The sequence below is a fragment of the Anolis carolinensis genome, chromosome 4 (assembly GCF_035594765.1).
Source record: "Anolis carolinensis isolate JA03-04 chromosome 4, rAnoCar3.1.pri, whole genome shotgun sequence".
Taxonomy (NCBI): domain Eukaryota; kingdom Metazoa; phylum Chordata; class Lepidosauria; order Squamata; family Dactyloidae; genus Anolis; species Anolis carolinensis.
Genome location: NC_085844.1, coordinates 173,611,609 through 173,633,794, shown reverse-complemented (window position 1 = coordinate 173,633,794; position 22,186 = coordinate 173,611,609). Strand labels below are relative to the sequence as shown.

The 22,186-nt window shown below is 38.2% G+C and overlaps 1 protein-coding gene across 15 annotated transcripts in view; it reads right to left on the bottom strand.

Annotated features, from left to right (window-relative positions):
• Window positions 1-22,186, bottom strand: part of dab1 (DAB adaptor protein 1) — an 861,244-nt gene that overhangs the window by 215,387 nt on the left and 623,671 nt on the right. For 3 of the 15 annotated variants that reach the window (XM_062979587.1, XM_008109378.3, XM_016993206.2), the window contains one exon: window positions 20,291-20,426. The exons of the other annotated variants lie outside the window; for them this stretch is intronic. The gene's annotated coding sequence lies outside the window, so the exon portion shown is untranslated. The remainder of the gene's footprint in view (window positions 1-20,290; window positions 20,427-22,186) is intronic. 15 annotated transcript variants of the gene reach the window in all.

The window sequence follows — 22,186 nt, the reverse complement described above, 5'->3', positions numbered from 1 at the left end:
GAGGCTTTTATTATTTTCTTTGTTGAGTCTCTGTTATCCCATTAGTAAAAATGGATTATTTTCTATATAGTTTTCTGTGGGAGAGAACCTTAGTTAGACCCTGCCCCTTACAGCCCTCACCCCCCCCCCCCCCCACACACACACACACAAAGGCAGCGATTGCAGTCCTCTGGTCAGCAGTAACATTGCAGCCATTTTAGTTAGTCAATTGGTGCCAGGAGACTATAGGCTGCAATATATTCCATGTTTAAAGTTTAGGAAACTCCAGCTCAAAGTTAAGAAGTTTAAAGTTTAAGTAACTCAGTTTGAGAAGTCAAAGGTTAACAAGGAAACTGAGAAACAAGCAAGAGAAGATAAGTTAAGTTTTGAGATCCCATCCATTCCTTTAAAGTTTATCAGTCTGATCCTGGCAGATGTTAGAGTACCGATCTTTCTCATGATTAGATTTTTTTTGTTTTGTTTATTGATACACCTTTTTCTTGTGAGTTTCTAACTCTGTTCTCCTTGAGAACTGAGCCACTTAATTTTACTACTGCCTTGTGGTACTTCTCTGTCAGTATTTCCCAATAGGGCAATGTTTGCCTGAATTGGTGGAGCCATCCACAGAGCAGCCTCCTAGAGAAGTGATCTGACTACTTTCCACATTTGAACTTGCCCTTGGAAATAATGCAGAGGAGGTTTTTAGCAAGGCTGTGGTTTGCAAAGTTTGCAGAGCACAAAAAAAGTCTGACGCCAATGATCACAGAATACCACACAGCTGAACTTAACATGACGGCATACTTAACATGCCTCTAGGTCCCACCAGCAGTAGAAGATACAAGCCCCCAGGCTTCTGCATTACAGGCGCCAACAGTAAAAGAAAAGATAAGCTTCCTAGCCCCATTCAACAAGATATGCTAGCTAAATCCTCTAGCCGGATGGAAACAAGGCAGGAAGCGGCTTATAAAACCAGGACTTTGTGTGCTAAAGCAAAGCTATAAGGAAGGAAGCTATTTTCAGAGAAAATGACTTCACTCAAAATGGTGGTGGCCATTGTGTGTGTATGTGTCCAGAGTTTATATAAATTGGAACAGTTACATTTTTAAGTGGAATTCCAGATATATATATATATATATATATATATATATATATATATATATATATACCTATTCCAACTTATATAAGCTTTAGATAGTATAGGGGAGGGTTAACACCCCTGTGGTGTTTGTCATGCTGTCTATGTCCCTGTTCAGAAGATTTCGCCTCACTTTTTGTCCCTGTGATAATTGGATTTTGGAAAAATGGGCTTGTTGTGGAAACAAGGATTGGTGATAAAGCTTCAGTTGAGACCCCTTTTCCCCATGACAACTTTCAGGAGTGAATTTCCCTTCTGAGGGGTAGATTTATCTCACTTTCTGTTTTGTCACCCCTGTTCTTAACTGTGAGTAGTTTGTAAGTCAGATGTTTGTAATTTAGGTACTGTCTATAGATGGTTTTCAGTTTTAGTTCCACATTGAGAAAAGAAATACAGAATGTGTTTATATTGTCAATTCAAAAATATGTATCCCAAATGGACTTGATCAAAAATTCTCCAAATGTGAGTTAAGTGATTTCAGATGTTTTTCCCCCTCACAAGGCCCAAGCCTTCTGAGAAAGAAGGCATAGTTAAAAAAAACTTAGTTGCATCCCTCTAATCACCCATCCATACATGAATTACTTGGCATGTGTAATTTTCGAGGAAAACCAACATTGCTGATGTCCTGAAACCAATCTAGAAGCCACCTTAACCCCTAGAGGTTGTATGGTAGATCTGGATACTGCATTAGAGCTATGCTTTAAAAAAAAATGTGTATTGCTATCTTATTATTTAGGATGATGGAAACCATGATGACAATCAAAACCACTAAGCTCTGGATTTCATTCTTGCCCTTACCTATTTTTTAAATCCACGAGGAGCAGGAATCTAAAGATGGTGGTTCTTAGTCCTTACCTAGACCCTTACATATATTCTCAAGCTACACAAGCCTGAAAGACTCTGTATAAGTATGAAGTTTGTTCACTGCACATAATATCTCACAATAATCCATATGCATACAGTACCATGTAATAAGCCCTGTATTCTTACCCGAGTCCAGTCATTACTACAAAAACCTCTCTCTCATCTGTGTTCTAGTCAATTGACAGATTGTTTCAATGCCCTGAGTTCATTCGTTTAACATGAAGCCTATATGACTCTAGAACAGTAGTTCTCAACCTGGGGTCTCCAGAGGTTTTTGGCCTACAACTCCTAGAAATCTCAGCCAGTTTACCATCTGTTAGGATTTCTGGGAGTTGAAGGTCAAAAACATCTGGGGACCCCAAGTTGAGAACCACTGCTCTAGAATATAGTAACAGTGTCTTGTGTCTTACGTCCAAGGGAGTTGGAATCCTTGTACAAGGAAACGGAATCCAAAAGAGGAGTATTAGTTATAAAATATTTGGTTTGGTTTTGTCCACATGAGGTCAGAAATTATTTATACCTGGCATCACCTGGAAGCTCTTCTCTCAGCAAAAAGTTTCTTCCTTAACGTCAAAGGTGCCACATCTGAGCAGAAAATTCAAAATCCTAATATCTACCAATCAGGAAGACCAAGGTTATAACTGAGTCAGTCATGATGTTAATTCCACTATGGAAAAAATCTGCCCTGAGGTAGTTGAAAGGGGGTGAGTAGGCTACATGGTAAATCTTCAGGTACTTCCTTTTGCAGAAAATGTAATGATTACTTGGGGAATAAGAACACATCATCTGTATGCAAGATTTTTTAAAAGTCCTTGTGATTTATGTTCTGTTTAGTTAAAGGATAATAAAACAACACTCGCCAGGGTGCCTCTAGCTGTGCAATCTGTCAGGAATGAATTTGCAGCCTGTGATACTTGGGAGAATAGGATGAAGAAACTCTGGTGCTTGACTTTAAAATACAACTGAACCAAACATATTATTTATAAAAATCCGTGATGGGGGAGGACTATGATTAAATAAAACAATTAATACAATCATGTATGGATGGTTCAAAGGGTTTATAATTTACAAAACCTGATGTTGACTTATTATTAACTAGAATACCTTGAATAGTTTGAGGCTTCCCATCAGCACCATGTGATTTCCATTTCTTTTAAGGGAAAGCTTGAAAGAGAATAAGGATGTGGGGGAGCATGCCATAGCCCTACATGGTGGTTTTTACTTAAAATACTAATCAAAATGCACTACATTATACAGAAATTCCTTTACTCTGTATGACACAACTGCAAACTCTATTCTTTAATTAAGGCATCTGCTGGAATTACAAGATCAAAGATCTTCATTATAGTATTGCGCATGCTACAAGCAGCATGGTCTCTTGAATGTACAAGATATCTAGACATTAGGCTTGAGCGATCCACAAAAAAATTGATTCTAAACTCGTTTCAAAAGTAGGGGGGGTAGCGTTTTGTTTCTGATGTCATTTCCAAATTTTGCCCTCAAAAAAAAATTGAAATTAACGAAAATTCGTTAGTTTCAAAAGTAATTCGTTAATGGCGGACGCGCATGCGCAGTGTCCCAAAACAGCCCAAGGGGGGGACCTTTTATGGGAAAGAGAGTCACTGCTGCCAGCCCTATGAGCAGCTCAGAGAAGAAAGGAAAGAGGGAAAAACAAATACACCCTCCCTTTTGCCCAAACCAAGTGGTATTTCGGAGGATTATGGGACTTGCAACCTTTTGCCAGACTTTGCTAGCGTTGATAGGGAAAGAGAGTCACTGCTGCCAGCCCTATGAGCAGCTCAGAGAAGAAAGGAAAGAGGGGAAAACAAATACACCCTCCCTTTTGCCCAAACCAAGTGGTATTGCGGAGGATTATGGGACTTGCAACCTTTTGCCAGACTTTGCTAGCGTTGATAGGAGAAAGAGATTTGCAGCGCACTGAAAAGAAAGAGGGAAAAACAATACACCCTCCCTTTTCCCCAAGTTGTTTTTCGGTGGATTATGGGGAGTTTTGCCAGACTTTGCAAAATGAAAATTGGAATATTTGATTTCTTCTATTTGCAACTCACTTTAATGCCTATGCAAAGAAAAGTTTCCTAATCAAACGAAAGCCCACCCCGCACCAGGCAATATGGCGCAGCAGAAAAATTGCAGGGCTGGTGGGCAAATGGCAAACACCAAGCTGGTGGGGGAAAAAAGCCCACAGGCCCTTTGAAAAAACACCCTAACCCAAACACCCACCCACCCGTTTCCCTCCTCACCCACCCACCCTTTCTCCTGGTCTTCTTTAGCTCAGCCAAGGAAGGAAGCAATCTTGCCTGCCTGCCTGGAATCTCAGTCCCAACCACCCTCTCTCTGCAGATCCCAAGCCAAATGAGCCACGAGGCTCCCTTGCACGCTCTTTTCATTCAGGACGTACAAGCCCCTCCCCTGGGTTAAACGTGCTCTCTGATTGGCCACAAGGTGGAAACAATATCTAGGTTGCCCCAGTGCACTTAAACAAGTTTGGGTGATTTGCAAAACCTTGTTTTCCTAACGAAAAAAAACCGACGACATTAGAAAAAGGGCCTATCGCGGTTCGAAACCGCGGGATCCACACGAGTGGACAATCTAGGTCGAATATTGCTTCACAAGTTACAAAACTAACGAATTACTAACGACAAATGGGGAAATCGAATTATTTGAGCAAGCCTACTAGACATGCAAACAACACATATGCAAAAAAAGGAAGATTTTTTTGGGTGGTTTCTAAGCATCCAAACACCTTAATCCTGGAATTCTTTTTAGGAAAACTGAAATATTCTGTTATTACATGTTTATGATTTTGCCACCTCCACCCCTTTAAACTTATAACCACTGGAACAGAAGGAATCCCTGTGTGTCTCCTCTCTTGTGCTGGCTGACTGACTGACTGAGGTCACTGGAGCGATTTTCAATAGCCAATTCATTCTTGTTTGGTCTCTTTCACAGTTGGGGTTGCTTGTTTTTTGTTCAATCTGGTGAAGCTTGATCTGTCAAAGTTTGAAAACCCTGTTATAAGTTCTATTTCTTCCATGCTTTTTGGAAAATATTTCTAGAATAAATACTTTTTGTTTTTCCAAAATAGTTTATTGTACGGGTCCAAGGCCATGACAAAAAGCAACGCATGCACACAATAGTACCCTTAGAGCAATAGACTCCAAAGATACTGAGCAGAAGCCATAATCATGATCCTGCAAGGAGCTAAAACAATGCCAGTTAACAGTAATTAAAAAAATATTGCAAAAGAGTTCAGATACAGATGCATATTGTGAGTCCACTTAATCCTTTGAGTCTCCTCGGCAGTTGATGGCAATTTTATCTAATTCTATCTTTCTGATTTTTTTTTTTGCAGATAGAGCAAACAGGGCTACTTTGTGAGTTACATAGTTGTTTGTGTCACTCAGCAGAAAATGCACAGTTTCTGCTAAGCAATTCCCTTTACCATGAATCAACAGGGGTTCCAGGTGTCTTTCTCTTGGGGCACTATACAATGGACAAACTAACATGTAATGCACAATGTCTTCTACCTGACTTTGGCCGCAGATACATAGTCTATTTTCCCATGGCACATTATGATAGCAACCATCTAACACTGCGGTAGGCATTACTTGGAATCGCAGCTCAGTAAAGGCAATTCTTAAGGACGGTGGCTTGAGCTTAATCAGATATCTGGCTCTGAAAGTTTTTAAAAAAGGGAATCACAGGAAGAATTTTGAATTCCTGGTTGATTGCAAAGTCCTTCTTGAATCAATCCAAAATAGCCAGTCTCTTAGATGCCTCTTATTCATGTCCAGGGCAGAATTCAATTCAGGAAGATTGTAGTTGAGTAGGAGGTTTTCTAGGCAAAATTTCTTGTGTTGCCATTTCCTCATTTCCTCGAAGCACAATGCTGGGAGACGGTCGTTATGAAGAGTAGCAATTCGCTTGAGGTATCTTAACTGGGCACAATCTACTTTTGCTTTTACTGTTAGCCAACCAGATTCAGTGCACAGAAGAGCTGCAGGCATTCCAGATGGAAGAGAATGAAGTTTACGTTGGAACTTGTTCTGCAAAATCTCCAGGGTTTTACAAATGTTGGTATCTAAACCCCAGATTTCTGCGCCATAAAGCATTTGTGCCAGCACTTGATTGCTGAAAATTTTTTGGGCAGGTTTGATTAGCTGGCCGCCTTGTGTATAGAAGAATTTCATTAGGGCTCCTATTGTTTTCTTGGCTTTCAGCTTCACTGCATCCCTGTGGTGTTTCCAGGAGAGGGATTCACTGAAAACAATTCCCAAATATTTAAATAAGTGGGTTTGTTCTATGTCATGTTGGTCTAAAGTCCATTTGTTCCTGGGACAGTATCTTCCAAAAACCATCACCTTGGTCTTGGAATAGTTTATCAATAGATATTCTTCTTGGCAGTATTCACTGAAAGCCTTTAGAAGATTTTTGAGACCCAGGCAAGAAAGGGATAAGAGCACTACGTCATCTGCATACATCAGGACAAAAATCTTTCTGTTCCTGATTATTGGTGAGGGCGAGTCAATTTTGGCTAAACATGGCACTGAATCGTTCACATAGATGTTGAAAAGGGTGGGAGCCAATAAACATCCGTGTTTTACTCCACTTGTTGTAGAGAAGGCTTCTGTCAGTGACCCATTTCTGCCATCTCTGACTCTCATTTCTGTGTTGGTGTATAGTTCCTGGATCAGTCTCAGCAGTCTGAGATCTATATCAGAGTTTCGTAACTTTCCCCATAATCTGTTTCTGTTAATGGAGTCGAAAGCAGCAGACAGGTCAACGAAAGCAGCAAATACATGGCTGTTGTTTTGCTTTGTGTATTTCCTTATGATATGGTTTAGAGTAAAACATTGGTCTATAGTGCTGTATCCATTACGGAAACCAGCCTGTTCTTCATGTACAATTTGTCTTTCTTGTAGCCATTCTGTCAGTTTCTGTAGCAAATGTTGCATGTATAGCTTTGAGGTGATATTAAGTAAGCTGATTGGGCAGTAGTTTTGTGGGTCGTTTCTACCACCTTTCTTGTAGATTGGAACTATAATGCTCATTTTCCACCCACCTGGCATTTGTCCTGAGCTGTTTATGCTGGTAAACAGACTTGCAAGGAAGGGGCTCCACCATTCAGGGTTTTCCTTGAAAAGTTCTGGAGGCAGCATATCTTCTCTAGGTGCTTTCTTAGGTTTCAAGAATGCAATTAAAGACTTTACCTCTCCGCTAGAGACTGCATCCCACTCAGGTAAAGTAGAGAGGTCATTGACATTATCTAGTCCTGCCACTTCCGATGTGCTTGTCTTGGGGCAGAAGATGCTGGAGAAGTGCTTGATCCATGTGGAGGCAGTGATTGAGGCTTCCGATGTATATCTTACTCCTTGAATTCCTCTGGTGACGAGTTCCCAAAATTTGTTTTCTTTCTGTTCTGTAAGTGCTTGTTCCAGTTCCTGCCACTTGGATTTTGCATGTTCATCTTTCTTGTTTTTGAGTAGGTTCTTATATTTTGCCCTACATTTTGTTACATTTTCTATGTTTTTTTCCAGATGTTTTTTTTTTGTGAGATTCTCTTATTTTATTTGCCAGTTCTCTTTTGCCTGCCCTACATTCTGCGTCAAACCATCCATACATTGTGGTCTGAGGGTTATTATATGTAAAAGTTGTTACGCATGGTCTAAGCTTGTTTACAGTTTGTTGAAAGAGCTCTAGGTGGTTTGTTGACTTGTTGCAGAGATTTTGATGTATGCTCATCAGATAATTACGGTGTAATTTCTCTGTTATAGAACTTAGTTCAATTGACCACTTCACCCTCCTTTCTCCTAGCAATTCTCCAGTTAAGTTTTCTGTTCTTGATAATTCTGTCTGTTCAAAGATCGGATCTAAAGACACTACTAAAGGAAAATGTTGCTGTTCCCTCTCCGAGGTTTCTTTGGAAACTTTAGGGCTGTTTCCCTCAGGAGCTGTGAGGCTGAGAGGCTGTGAGTTCTTAGCCAGAATCTTTGGGACCTTTCCCCTAGAATTTCTGTTTCTGATTCCTCGGATGTTCTATATCCCTGGATGTTCTTGAGATATGAAGCTTTTCTACGGGACGAGCTGGTCTACGTCCTATAGCTTAGCTTCCTTAAGAGAGACTGACTTTAAAATGGCTCCTTTCCTCCCAGAGCCCTGAACAAGGGGCGGAACCAAACTTAATGATGATGGACAGGCAGCGTGCCCTATGACTGCAAACATTAGCAGAAAGAAAATAAAGTTGGAGGTTCTACCGTGTTTTCCCAAAAATAAAAAATATATTATTTTTTACTCCCAAAGATGCGCTAGGTCTTATTTTCAGGGGATGTCTTATTTTTCCATGAAGAAGAATTCACAATTGAACAAATTTTGTTCAATTTATTGTTGAACAAAAAGATGAACATTTATTGTATACTGTACAGTAGTTGTCATCACAAACCAACATAACCAACCAGACAAACTGTGACTTCTGTCAAGAATTTCTTGTTACTACCATTATTTCCATATACAACGGGTATGTACATTTACCAATCCTGCATGCTATGGTGTTTTGTTTGGTGGGTGCCGGGCATGCTTCCAAACAAAAACTTTGCTAGGTCTTACTTTCAGGGGAGGCCTTATATTTAGCAATTCAGCAAAACCTCTACTAGGTCTTATTTTTGGGGGATGTCTTATTTTAGGGGAAACAGGGTAGTACAGCTGTACCAGCACATCCATACTTATCACAGATTAGTGTCACTAGGCTATTTTTGTGTGTGTCTGTTGTTCCCATAAGCTGAATAACAATATGGAGGTGTCCAGGATGATACTCCTTTGAATGATCAAACATGATACACACATGTATGTATGCACACAGACACAGATTTAATAAACAACATATTGTTGAGACTTTGGACATCTTGATTAAGAAAAGCTCAGGCAGTCTGGTACCTGGGATGTTTCAAATTCTATTTGTAAGCAGAGCTGGTAGGATGATCACTATAAATGTGCCAGGAAACAAACTGCTGAGGAGACCAGCAGGCTTGATCAATACAAAGCCTTTGCATGTGAGAGGAATGTAGTTGTATAGCTACAATACTCTGTATTTTTTCACATACTGAAACAGCACATTTCCAAAATACGTTTATTCTGGTTTAAAGGTCAGCTTTACACAGTGCAGGGTTTGTGCATTTCTGAAGTGCCCTTAAAATCTCAGACACATTTTGTAACCTTTGTGTTAGTTTATCAAAGCAATCATTAAGCTTCAGCACTTTGAGCCTGATACACATTACCTAAGCCAAAACTCTTTGGAGCTAATCGCGTACAATTTAACATTATTAAAGCACTGACAGTTCTCATTCAAGCCAAGTGTGAAAGTTTTTAAATTAGTTTTCACAGTTTGATTCACAGACAACAAATGTAAAGCGGCACTGGATTAATTTTTTTTTCTCCCTGATGACAATCTGGAACATAATAGCCCAAAGGCTATTGTGGGCCATTTACTTTAACTATTCCTGAAGATTCACAGTACAAACTGTGTTCCAACTGGGACTGAAACTCAAGGAGAGATGTAAAGCTTAATATTAGCCTCATTAAGCAAGCTACTGTGTGTTTTCACAACAGCCCTTTTATTTGGTCAATGGCAAGTAGTCTATATCGATGTTTATCAGGCTACCAGATGTGAAGGAGTGGACTTTTCTTTGACCAGTGTGCCAGGGATTTGGCACTAAGTTTATACCCACTGCCTACAATGCCATGCCCTATTAAAGCAGCTCTACTGGCTGCCAGCAAGTTTCTGGTCCCAATTCAAAGTGCAGGTCATTACCTACAAAGCCCTACATGGTTCAGGTCCAGCCTATCTTCATGACCACATCCTCCCTATGAATCTGTGCAGGCTCTTAAGATTTGCTGGGGAGGCTCTTTTCTTGGTCCCACCTCTGTCTCTAGTGCACTTGGTGGGGACAAGGGAAAGAGTCTTCTCAGTGGTCGCTCCCCTACTTTGGAATGTCTTCCCCAGGGAAATTGGGCAAGGTGCTGAAAACATGGCTTTTTAAACATGCCTTGGACAATGTCTGAGACACCAGCTACCCAAACAAACTGACTCTGGTACTTTATGTCACTTGGAATGTAGTATTGTCCATTCTCATTGCTATCGCTTCATTTTATGGTCACTGGGAATTTAGTATTGTCCATTTTAAATTGGTTTGCTGTGTTTTTATTGAATATCTTATTTAAATTGAGTTGTAAGTGTTGTTTATGTTTTAATATTGTGTTGTTACTAATTTTGATATATTTTACTTGTATTTTATGTGTTATAGCACTAATATGTGTTGTTTTGTAAGCAGCCCCAAGTCCCTTCAGGAGATGGTGGCATAATATAAACTTGTTGTTGTTGTTGTTGTTATTATTATTATTATTATTATTATTATTATTATTACACAACTGTTCCATTCATTCTAATATTGTAATACATTATATATATATATATATATATATATATATATATATATATATATATGTTAATTATATTATTGTATTTTATTGATATTGTTATTATGTGAATCTGGCATTGAATTATTGCCATAGTTTGTAAGCTGCCCTGAGTCCCCTTCGGGGGTGAAAAGGGCAGGCAAAAGGACAGTAAATAAATAAATAAATTCTGAAAACTTGTCAGGGACTGGCAGCCAATGTCAGGACCAGCAATAATGCAGTGATCACCACTTTGAATAGTAGAGATTTAAAAAAAACTTAGAAGCTGAGCTAGACATTGTCATAAAAAAGAGGCACAATTAAAGCCCTGGCAGACAGTGCAAAAAGAATCTGCAAACTCCACCTCCTCCAAGGCGAACTGAACCACCTAAATTGGCCAATGGATACTCCACCTCAGACATCAAATAAGCTGCAAGACCAAGAACAAGCTACAAGAGTAAAGACAAAGATCCACTCAGAGGAAAGGTGTTCTTACCATACATCAAGGGAACCACTGAGCACATAGGGAAGCTGATGAAGTAACACGACCTACAAACTATCTACAGACATACTAAGAAAACCCAACAAATGCTATGTTCAGCAAAGGATAAGAGGGATCCTCTCACCTCTTTGGGAGTCTACCGTATATCATGCAGCTGTGGACAAGTCTACATAAGGGTCATCAAATGCAGCATTGCCCAAACACAAATCAAGGAACATGAAAAGCAGTAAAGACTAACTCAACCAGAGAAGTCAGCCATAGCAGAGCACTTGATGAACAAACATGGACACATATTATTGTAGAACACAGAAATGCTGGACCACTCTCACAACCACCATGTCAGACTACACAGAGAAGCCATTGAAATTCACAAACACGTGGACAATTTCAACAGAAAGGAGAAAACCATGAAAATGAACAAAATCTGGCTACCAGTATTAAAAAAAACTTTAAAATCAGGCCAATTGCAAAATTCACACTTGCCTTAAACAAGTTCTTTCTCCCACCCTGGACCTTTCACAGATATATAAATCTTCCTTGCTTAGTTTTTTTCAATATACCTCACAACCTCTGAGGATGCTGCTATAGATGTGGGTGAAACATCAGGACAGAATGCTTATGGAACATGGCCATACAGCCCAGAAAACTTACAGCAACCCAATGTCTGAAATGTTCTCAACTTACATGTTCAGTAAGTGGGGCAAAACTGTACCTTTCAGCATTCTTGGAAATCAACTTTATACCCTACCTTTAAGTTTCTCTGTACCACACTAGAAGGTGCAAATGCAAAACCAATATGCTCATGCAGAACTAAACTTGAAAAATTAATTACAGTGAAAATCATTGTGTCAGTAAAGCTTCTTTTAATTATAAGGAAAGTCAGTATTATTATGAGCATTATGAGGGAAGAAACAACAGTGGGTATGGCCTGCTAACAGGAACAGTTCTTTCCCTACAAAAGATACATAACCAATATAATTTACTTTCTTTCCCATTCATGCATTAATCCAAACTGCACAGAGAAAAGTTCAAAAGGGGTTTAGAGAAAAACAGTGAAATTGTACATGAGGCTAGTTCAACTTTGCTCTGGAGAATGTTTATGTGTCAAGGATGTTTAGTTATTTCTGTATGGTGAGAAGAAAGTGGATAGGGAGGAGTATCACTCTCAATGTTGTGTCCCTCTCTTTCATATAACACTATATCTAGTATTAAGTACCAGAAAATGGGAACATAAAGCTGGATGGTGGGAATTTCAGGGCAAGCAAAAAAAGAGATGTTTTTGCATCACACAGTACTTGATTTAACAATGGAAACTATTATCACAAAGTGGAATTCATTTTCACAATTTGGAATACTATTGTAAAGGATTAGAAAAAACCATGAAGTAGAAAGCAGTTATTGGCTACTAGTCACGATGGCCCTATGCTTCCTCCAGAATCAGTGACAGCATGATTCTGAATAACAATCACTGCTATAGAAGTAGAAAATATTACCCTCATGACCTCCTGTCATCATCTTTGGTGTCCAATAGGAATCTGATTGTTCACACTGGGAAACAAAGTATTAAGACAAGATAGCTCAGATTTACATATTTTTATTTCCAAAATTATATATGTTATGTACACTCCGCCATCCATAGACATAGATTCTATATTCAAAGATTCAACCATTTCAAAAAGCATGCCTTGATCTTGCAATTTTTTATATGGCATGCTATTTTACTACATCTTTGTAAACAGTGGAACTTGAGCCACAGATCTTAGTATCCACAGAAGATCCTGGAACCAAGCTTCGGTGGATACCAATATATATCTTATTTTTCTCCCAGTGGAGAACCCAAGACAGCTGAGAGCATATATTAAAGTCAAATACAGCTTTAAAAAAGTGCAATGGCAAGAGGCCCCGAGTTCTGAATGGGAGTGAATGTTTGTGAGTTTATGTTTGAAAAAGAAATCTACATGTGACTCAGAGGTGACTAATGTGGGGGAAAGTGTGAGTAGGAATATTAGTTTGCATACATATAAGCAAAACCATGGCCTGGATATATCATTTGAGAATGAAGCTGGAAAATATGCTGAAGCTTCTGAATGAGTGCAGGGGTGGCAGAGGAGAAACAGAATAAGTGTCATAAATACACACAGATTGCTTGCTAAGGTTGCTGCTGTCCAGCCAGGGGACAGAGCTACTACAAGTCAGATTATCTAATATCCCGCTGAACCTATTTTTACAGACAACCAGGTGTTAGGATGATATACATTTGTTGGTTGCTGCAACTATTCCCTCACATGCTAAAACAGTCCAATTCACACTATACACATGGGTCCCAGTCCAAAAAATGGGCTCCATCCCAAATCCCAATACTGTATGGAAATCTGCATTCATATATATTTATAGATTATGCATGCAGTAATAATTAGGCCCAGTGAGGTGGTTCAAGTATCTAAGAGCTACCTAATTGCAATATGACGTTATTTATTTAGCAGTAGTCACAGAGGGTGTTCCAAGGGTATTTCTCTGCTTTTTGGACATACATCAAATTATTTATTATAATATTGCTACCCTTCATTCTGTTGCATTGCAAAGAGTGAATCATACATATGAACAAACACTAATAAACAGAATTGCTCTTTAATGAGACAAGTTCAAACAATGTCCTTGCATGCTAATATAGCTTACAACTGATTGGGTACTACATAGTGTACTTCAAAAGCTGCTCTTAAAACAAAATTAAAAGGGCAGTAGTTCTGCTTACCTTACAGGGACTAAATATGGTTTTGTTGGCCATGGTGGCCTTCTCTAGTTTAGCATCTATTATGTGGAATGGACTCCTCAGTCTCCCAATGCTGAATGTTTTAATCATCAGTTGAAGACCTACTAGTTTACCTGGATATTTTCCCAACTGTTAATGGTATCAGCTACCCTTAGTTTTTAATGAATAAGAGTTTACATCAGGGGTAACTTTACAGTGAAAAAAGCTGCATCACCAATATAGTATGCAATTAGGCTAGTGAAACAGAATCAACAGTCACTAATTTTTAAATAACAATATTATGCCTTCATTGCTCCTTCAAATAATGTTTTGCATATATCAGTGTTCCTTATAACCATAATATTCCAAGCCCTGTGCAAAACTACTCCTTATCACTGAAACAGCAAAAATCCCATGCTTAACTGAACACTTCAAAGTAGCTGAAGAGTTAACATCACGATATACAGTTTGAAAAATACACAATCTACAGTCAAAAGCCTGCAATGCTTAAATATCACAATTATGCTTGTGGATTACTTAAATGTTTATCACGTCTTTCCACACAAACAATAATAAACAACAATTGCCAAAGTGTCTGAGAATAAATAAAAATATAATAAAAAGTAAATAATCATACCAAAAAACAGAACTATACAAAAAACCAGGCCAGGAAAAAAGCAAGCAGCTCAAACCAACATAAAAAGAAAAGAAGAAACAAACAGCATAAACCAGCCAAAATGGCTCAAAGGCTGAATTATATGCTCTGTACCTGCTGATGACACAAATTCAAACAGGAGACTACATGGACCTTCCTTGTCAATGAGTTTCAGAGCTCAGTACTAGCCGCAAAGAGGACCCCGGTGAACACACATATTCAAGCTATTTGTCATGTATTTCTGCCACATAAATGTCTAAATTTGCTACATGTTCTTTACAGGAATATTCTGGATACCCATGCATAGCATACCAGAAATACCATAAAAAGTAATACAGTAGAGTCTCACTTATCCAACACTCACTTATCCAACGTTCTGGATTATCCAACGCATTTTTGTAGTCAATGTTTTCAATATATCGTGATATTTTGGTGCTAAATTCATAAATACAGTAATTACTACATAGCATTACTGCATATTGAACTACTTTTTCTGCCAAATTTGTTGTCTAACATGATGTTTTGGTGCTTCATTTGTAAAATCATAACCTAATTTGATGTTTAATAGGGTTTTCCTTAATGCCTCCTTATTATCCAACATATTCGCTTATCCAACATTCTGCCGGCCCGTTTATGTTGGATAAGTGAGACTCTACTGTACCCATTTCTTCATGCACAGATTATCTTTCATTCCAGTTTGTAAATAGGAGATCTTGCCTTTAAATATGTCTTCATAAAAACGTCCAAGGACTAAAATTCTTCTAATGGAAATGAGTGGTCAGGCTATATGTAATGAGATTTGGGACCTTTCACCTTAGGTCACAAATTGCAATCCCTCCAGACTAACAGTCACTCAGATGTTGTGGCCACCAAAGAACTGTTCAATGTGTGGAATGTGTCAGCAATCTCATTTCCATTTGTAATGTGCCAAGGTCCACTTGCATCAAATTAATTCCAGGCAAAGTATTGAACTGGGAAAGGGGGATGAGAAAAGAGGAATTAAAAGAGCAAAGTATCATGGATCTAAAGGAGTAAAGGCAAAGAATGGTGTCCAAATCCAACACAATATATTCCGGCAAGAATATGAAACTAATCCATTTTGTTTTATAAATGAGACAAACAATGGTGTGGACTGGTCCATGAGGTCATGAAGAGTCGGAAACGACTATGTGACTGAGCAGCAGCAATCTGTTTGATCCAAAGTTAACACACACACACACACACACACACTACATATTATGGAGAAGTTAGATCAACATTTCTGGTTAGAAACTGAAACCCATGCACATGAACCTGAGAAATGAATAGTATTGTCTCAGGGGTAGCAGCAGCAAGTATACTTTTCTGCAAAATTTATGTTTCTTACATTTTGTTTCTCACAATGCCTTGGGCCAAAGAGTGAATTTACACTGCAGACTTTATGAAGTTTGACACCACTTTAGTTTCGTGAAGCATCAGCACTATTTGGCAGATAATACTAAAGAACTTGTGAAACTACAATTCTTCAGGAACTGACATAGTTAGCACACCATACTCAGCTGTGTAAAGGCATTTATGCTCATTCCTGAGACTTGAGAATCCAAGATCAAGACTTAAGAATGTAAATCCCTGAGTATTTTATCTTTGCATAGAGGCATGAGTAATTAAAGTAGTTTTCTTCCTGCTGTAGGAAAAGAGAAATATTCTTCAAATATTCAAATGCCACAGTGTTTTGGAGCCATTATTCTGCATTGAGAATTTTTTGCATACACAAAAAAATTGGTTTTCTGCAAACCGTGTAGCAAACAGTGTTTTTTGAAATGAAATAATGCTTTCTGAATAGAAAACAAGGTCAATTATGGTCCAGATCTTAAACAAAAAGCTCAATGATAAATAAAGATCAGAAATCTTATGACATTGTGATATAAATAAGCAAAACATATAGATAATTTAATGAATATGTAAGGACTATGGATATAAAAAGAAAACTGTGTTTTTACTCAAGACCATGTAATGTGTATTAGTTACCCTTTAGCCATCTGTTGCATGTGTAATCAGGATGCTTAGGCAGTATTCTCATCTGCTGTCTTAAATCTTGCTTATATGTGAAGTTGGAATTCTAATCTAGTGTACAGCTGATCCATATATTATAAAGTTCCTATAAAGGATGCACTTTTTTAAAAGAAACTGACATACAATTTATTTAAATACATATTTGCTATCTCTAAGCACAAAAAGCCAGAGCTTGAATTCTGTTTCTAGCCCTAAATGACTGAATGATTGAACTAATGGGATTCACCTATATGTTGACTCATTGTTAAATAATTAATTATTGTGTGTCTCCAAATGATCTCTGGCTTATGACAATCCTAAGGCAAACCTATAATGGGTTTTCTTGAGAAGATAGTCAGAAGACATTTTGTTAGTGCTTTCCTCTGAGGCTGAGAGAGTGTGATTTGTCTAAAATTTCTAAGCACTGAATGTTTGCCTTTGTGTTGTGCATGCTGGAATCCACCCTGAGTCCCCTTGGGGAGATAGGGTGGAATACAAATAAAGTATTATTATTTTATTATTAAGCTATCCAGTGGTTTCCATGGGCAAATGTGGATCTGAACCCTGAGACTCCAGAGTCACTATGTCACACTGGCTTGGAGGTTTAGTCTAGTTGGAAATAAACAACATAATTTTCATAAAATAATAAAACAACAGCAGTAAGTCAAAATAATAAAGATTGGGAATGAAAGAAAGAAGGAAATATTAAAATTGCAGCTAAAAACCAAGAACAGCCCAAGAAAGCACAACAAAGAAAGTGGCAAAGAAAAATATGGGCCTTCAGAGTTTCCCTTAAAGACTGTAATGCTCAAAGCTGATGACAACCCATTCCAGAAGCAAAAAAGGCCACTACAGAAAAAGTCACCTCCCTTGTATTTGCCAATCTAACTGCCCTCAGTAGTGGGTAAATGAGACGGGTCTTCATTGCTGATTGCAAAGTACAGGGAACATGATACATGTAAAGCCAGCCCTTGTGCAAATCATATTTGTTGGCACTACATGTTATGAAATTTCTTATATTACACTGCTGCCAAGTAGGATTTGTGTACACATTAAGTGACCACTGAATGTTGTTATGGAACAAGTAATTATTTCAGATTCGATCATAGAATGGAAATAGATCTCTCTTGGATTTGCAAACAACTTCCATTTTCAGTGACCCAAGATACTTTTCACTGATACTTTAAATTTTAGTTTGATATCCATCATGATGAGGCTATTACAACAGTTTTTCATGTCTTATTTAACAAATTACAAGTACAAGCACTCCTGATTCCAGCAAAACAAAGCTAACACTCATGTGGTGAAGCAATGAAAATAAAATAGGATAAATTACACCAGAAACTTTCACACTATATTTTCCTTTGCCTCCTACATCTTACCTACGATGTGCTCCACTTCTACTAAATATGGCGAATTGTATTGTAGGTATAAGATAAATATGTAATTTCTAAGCATATCTAGCGACATATACTTGAGCCTTGTGTTGTGACTGCGCCTTCGGGGATTATGGTTGATGGGGATGGAATTCGAAGAGGAAGAAAAAACCCTCGTGATGAGGGTTCACTGGAGGAGTTGCGCAGGAAGCGACTTAAAGAGCTATATGGGGGATCTTCTGAGGAAGATTCAGATGGGGAGATGGATGCTGAGGAACAGGTGGTGGCTGGGGAAGCGGGCACTGAATGGGCACAGCCACCGGAGATGTCTGGGGATTTGGGATCTATGGATACTTCTGAACCTGGGGTTTCTGCAGGAGCTGATCCCAATTGGGATACTTGGAGAAGGGAGGATGGTTCTTTAAGTGTTCATGGGGCTAAGTGTGAGCAGGATGATTGGGACTCCAACGAATTGCTAGGTACTCCAGATCCACGAGCTCTAGCTGTGTGGAGCTCAGACTCTGAGTAGATTTGGGACACCTGGTGTTTGGGTGTGAGTGTTTGGTCACCCAGGAGGAAGGGGAATAAAATGGGAATGTTTGGCCACTGCACTTTGCGTGTAGCAAGGTGTTGCTGAGGCGCCATTGGGATCTCTGTGTTTCCATGAAGACTGGACTTGGACTATGATTTGAATCTGCTGTTATCACCTAGCTTGGCTCTCGCTGTGTCTTATCGTGGACCTGTTTTGGATGACTGCACCCTCTTCAGACCTTGGATCGGAATTTGACCTTGCTACTGCCTTCGCCCTGTGATTGATGACTACTATCGGCTTTTGACTCCTGGCTTGCTCTTTGGACACCGCTGTTATCTCCTGACCTGACCTTGGAATCCCGGACGACGTCTTTTCACTATCCTTTTGGAGCCTTCGGCTTTATCCACATTGTGGAAGCAGTCTACTGCATTCTTAGTTTGTTTGTTTGTTTCCTGACCAATTTGGTGTTTTCTTTTGGGAACTGTTCCTTTGAAAACTACAGAGCCGGCTAGCAGGGCTTGGACTCGGAAAGTGCAGTTTGCACTAAGTTTGTTTAGCTTTGTTTTTACCTGCTTGTGTTGCTGAATTACATTTTTGTTTGAACTGCTCTTGAAGCACTGATAGTGAAGTGTTTCAAGGTTTTTTCTGTGTTAACATTACTTTTTGGCTTATCTGCTGAATAAATTATTTTTGTTCGCTAATTGGCGTCTGACTCTTGACACCTTGAGTGACAACAGGAAGCACTGGCTTTTCTAAAATCCACTCAACATTGATGCTTTCCTTCTTTAGAAGGAAAGATTTAGAGGCCAGGACTCAATTTGTTTTGTTTCACATTGGACTTTTGCAAACTGTAGATATAGCAAAAATACATATGATCATCTGTCTTCTGTAAAATCTCTCTCAATTCCAAAGGTTCTCATACCTCTGCAGTTTCCAAAAACAAAACCAGCGATTCAGGGAATGGGATCTCTGTGTTAGGCATCTGGGATAGGGGCAGTTTCCAGACTGGGAACATATGTTACTGGTGACAGCCTAACAACTATAACTATTTGCCCCTTAGTTTTCATTCTAAAAGACACGGGATTTATGTATTCTGTAAAGAGATGCAAGTAAACATTTAGGTCAGTTGCTCTAGCAATGTTCAATCTGGGCAAACAACTTAAATTTCTGCTTTGCATTATTCATTTCCATGTTCTAGGACAACATCAATGTTTTCTACATGGCAAAATAAGATTTCACAGTAATAAAATCAAAGATGTGGAACTCCTACTTCCTGTCACACTTGCATAGCTTTTTACTATAAGCGATAGTGAAACAACTTGGGATACTCATTTCTAGGATTTTACTTCATATACTTGAAAAGTGTGCTGTAAAATGAAGTCAAATCAAGATTTTTTTTATTTCATAAAGATACAAAGATTTATTTTAATGCTTTTTTCTTATTGCATAGCAACAGTCAGTTACTTAAAAGTGAATCATACTGAGCTATAAAATATATTCATTCAAACTCTGTCAACTCAGTGTGGCAAATTCATTCATACATTATTATGGTGCAGTAGAATGCTGCAATGTCTTTGAACATGACATATTTACTATGTTTTGACTAAATATTCAGAAACTGATCTTCCACCTCAACCAAAATGCACCAGCTTTTGTCCCCAAAATATGCCATGCCATGTGGGAACCACGCAAAGGTAAAGCCAGCAATAAATGCAGAAGGTGGTTCTGTTCTTTGAAGATAAATGACGCTCAAAGATTGGGTGGGTGAACAATCTCCACAGAGATCAAAATCAATTAACCCTATTTGTTTGGAACCTTAACACTGTTCTGAAAGTCAGATGACCTGAATATGTGTTACATGCAGTTTAAGTAAATTGTTTGTCATGTGGCTTTTGAGTGAGCATTACCTTTTTGATACATTTGCCAAAAAGTACTGATTGTGATCAATGATATTCTGCACTGGTTTGCTAGTGAGGGTCAAATAGGCCATATACTTACATTCCCCAAAATGTATCATTTTCTCCCCCTCTCTCTTTGTGCTGTGTCTCAAAACAGCGGCAGCAAGCGGGCATATCCAATACTGTATTACTTTCTTCTTTCATTCATGACGATGTAACACACAGGCTCTGTGATTCTGAAAAAAGAAGCATTTCCCAGGTTCTGAAGACAGAGGTACCCCAACCAATCTATCATGCTTTGTGTGCTAATGATAGATTCATGCATAAGAGACACCATAAGCAGAGCAAGGCAGCAGGCATGAAAAGGAGTGAATCAACTGTCAACATTGCGATCTGAAGGACTGCAAGGCTGTGATTAGAATTTTCAATCAGAGATTCCACAATTCATCATGTTACTCAGGAAGAAATGAAAGGCTTCCCACACCACCATCTCCTTAAAAAAAACACAGACATGTTTTTTCATCTTTTCCCGCTCTTGATATTAACCTAGGCACTTTTTAGGATAGTGAGAAAAATAGATCTTGCTGGCTTGTAATGAGCAGGGAGGAAAGGGAAAGAAATTGAATGAAAGTGTTACTATTTAGTTTCTGTTTGCAAGTACAAAACAGCTTGTAATAAGCTCTTTTAACACAAGGAGGCTTTTTGGCAGAAGTGAAGAATGAAGAGCATTCTTCTCTTTCTTGAACTTGCAGTCATTCTGCTACAACAGTCACATGCCTCATAGATGCAAAGCTCTGACCTTGAGTCCCTGGATAATAGCATGGAAATTTATGCCCAAAATTTATTTATAGTCTTCTCTGGAATGTTTTATTTAGTTGCAAAGGCAAAATACTAGGTTACTTATTTAAACAAGACATAATTACAATACAGGAAAAAATATTCTTTTCTGGAAATTTTCTAGATCTAGACCATTTGCCGACAGCTGTAGTTCAAAAGATTAGGTAACCCACTTATCTCTTAGCCACACTGATTTACCTTCTCTGAAATGGGTATTTTATCATTTGCTTTACACCCACTACAATACATGTTTTTGTGAAGAGGCATGCTCCCATAGCAGGCATTTTATGATGATATAAATCTTTTCTGAAATTCAAATAAGATTTTTTTGTAATAGGGCTTAAAACATTTAGGAATTACTCTTTCTCCGCTTTAAGTCTACAGAGATAAATAACTAATAAGAACCTCAACTTTATTATTATCTAGGATGCAAACAAAAGTCACTCCAGTGAGTCAAAGAAAATAATGTCCTCTAAAAATGTTTACCATTATAATTGTTAGTTCTAAATAAACGAACAAGTCCATTTTTACATTTGCAACACACAAAATCAGTTAGGATGACAAGAGTGAAATTAAAGGTCTGGTAAGCAATTAAGGCTTTTCTCTATAATTATCTATGTTTTGTTAATGGCAAATCAATTAAACAATTAAAAGTGAATCTTCCAGTAGTTCAATATGAGAGAGATATTTTGATGATACTAGTTCAACATGAGAAACATAGTTTCATGGTATTTTTGACTAAAGCATGCAAACAGTTTATGCTTTGGAATACAACAAGCAATTCCCTCTGCAGAGAAATCAACGGTGATTGTAAGCAATGGTGTTAATGATACAGAACCCTTTTCACAGAAAATAAATTTGATTAAAACCAATTTTCAACCTTATAAAAAATGAATCATCCTGATTAATAATTAAATATTTTGAGCCATAACATATTGTTAAGGACTACATAAGCTCTAATTTAAAGATATTGTGTCATAATTACAAGTTGCCACTAATCAGTAAAATATATTAAACAGTAGCATAAAAGAGCATATTCCTCAGAAATGGCAAATGCAGTTATGTGCTCAGATGGCCATTTGTGTAACTTATGAATTTAGAAACTAATAGATTTCACAGAAAACATGAGTGTGGAATATACTTGAGTACTAAGACAAAT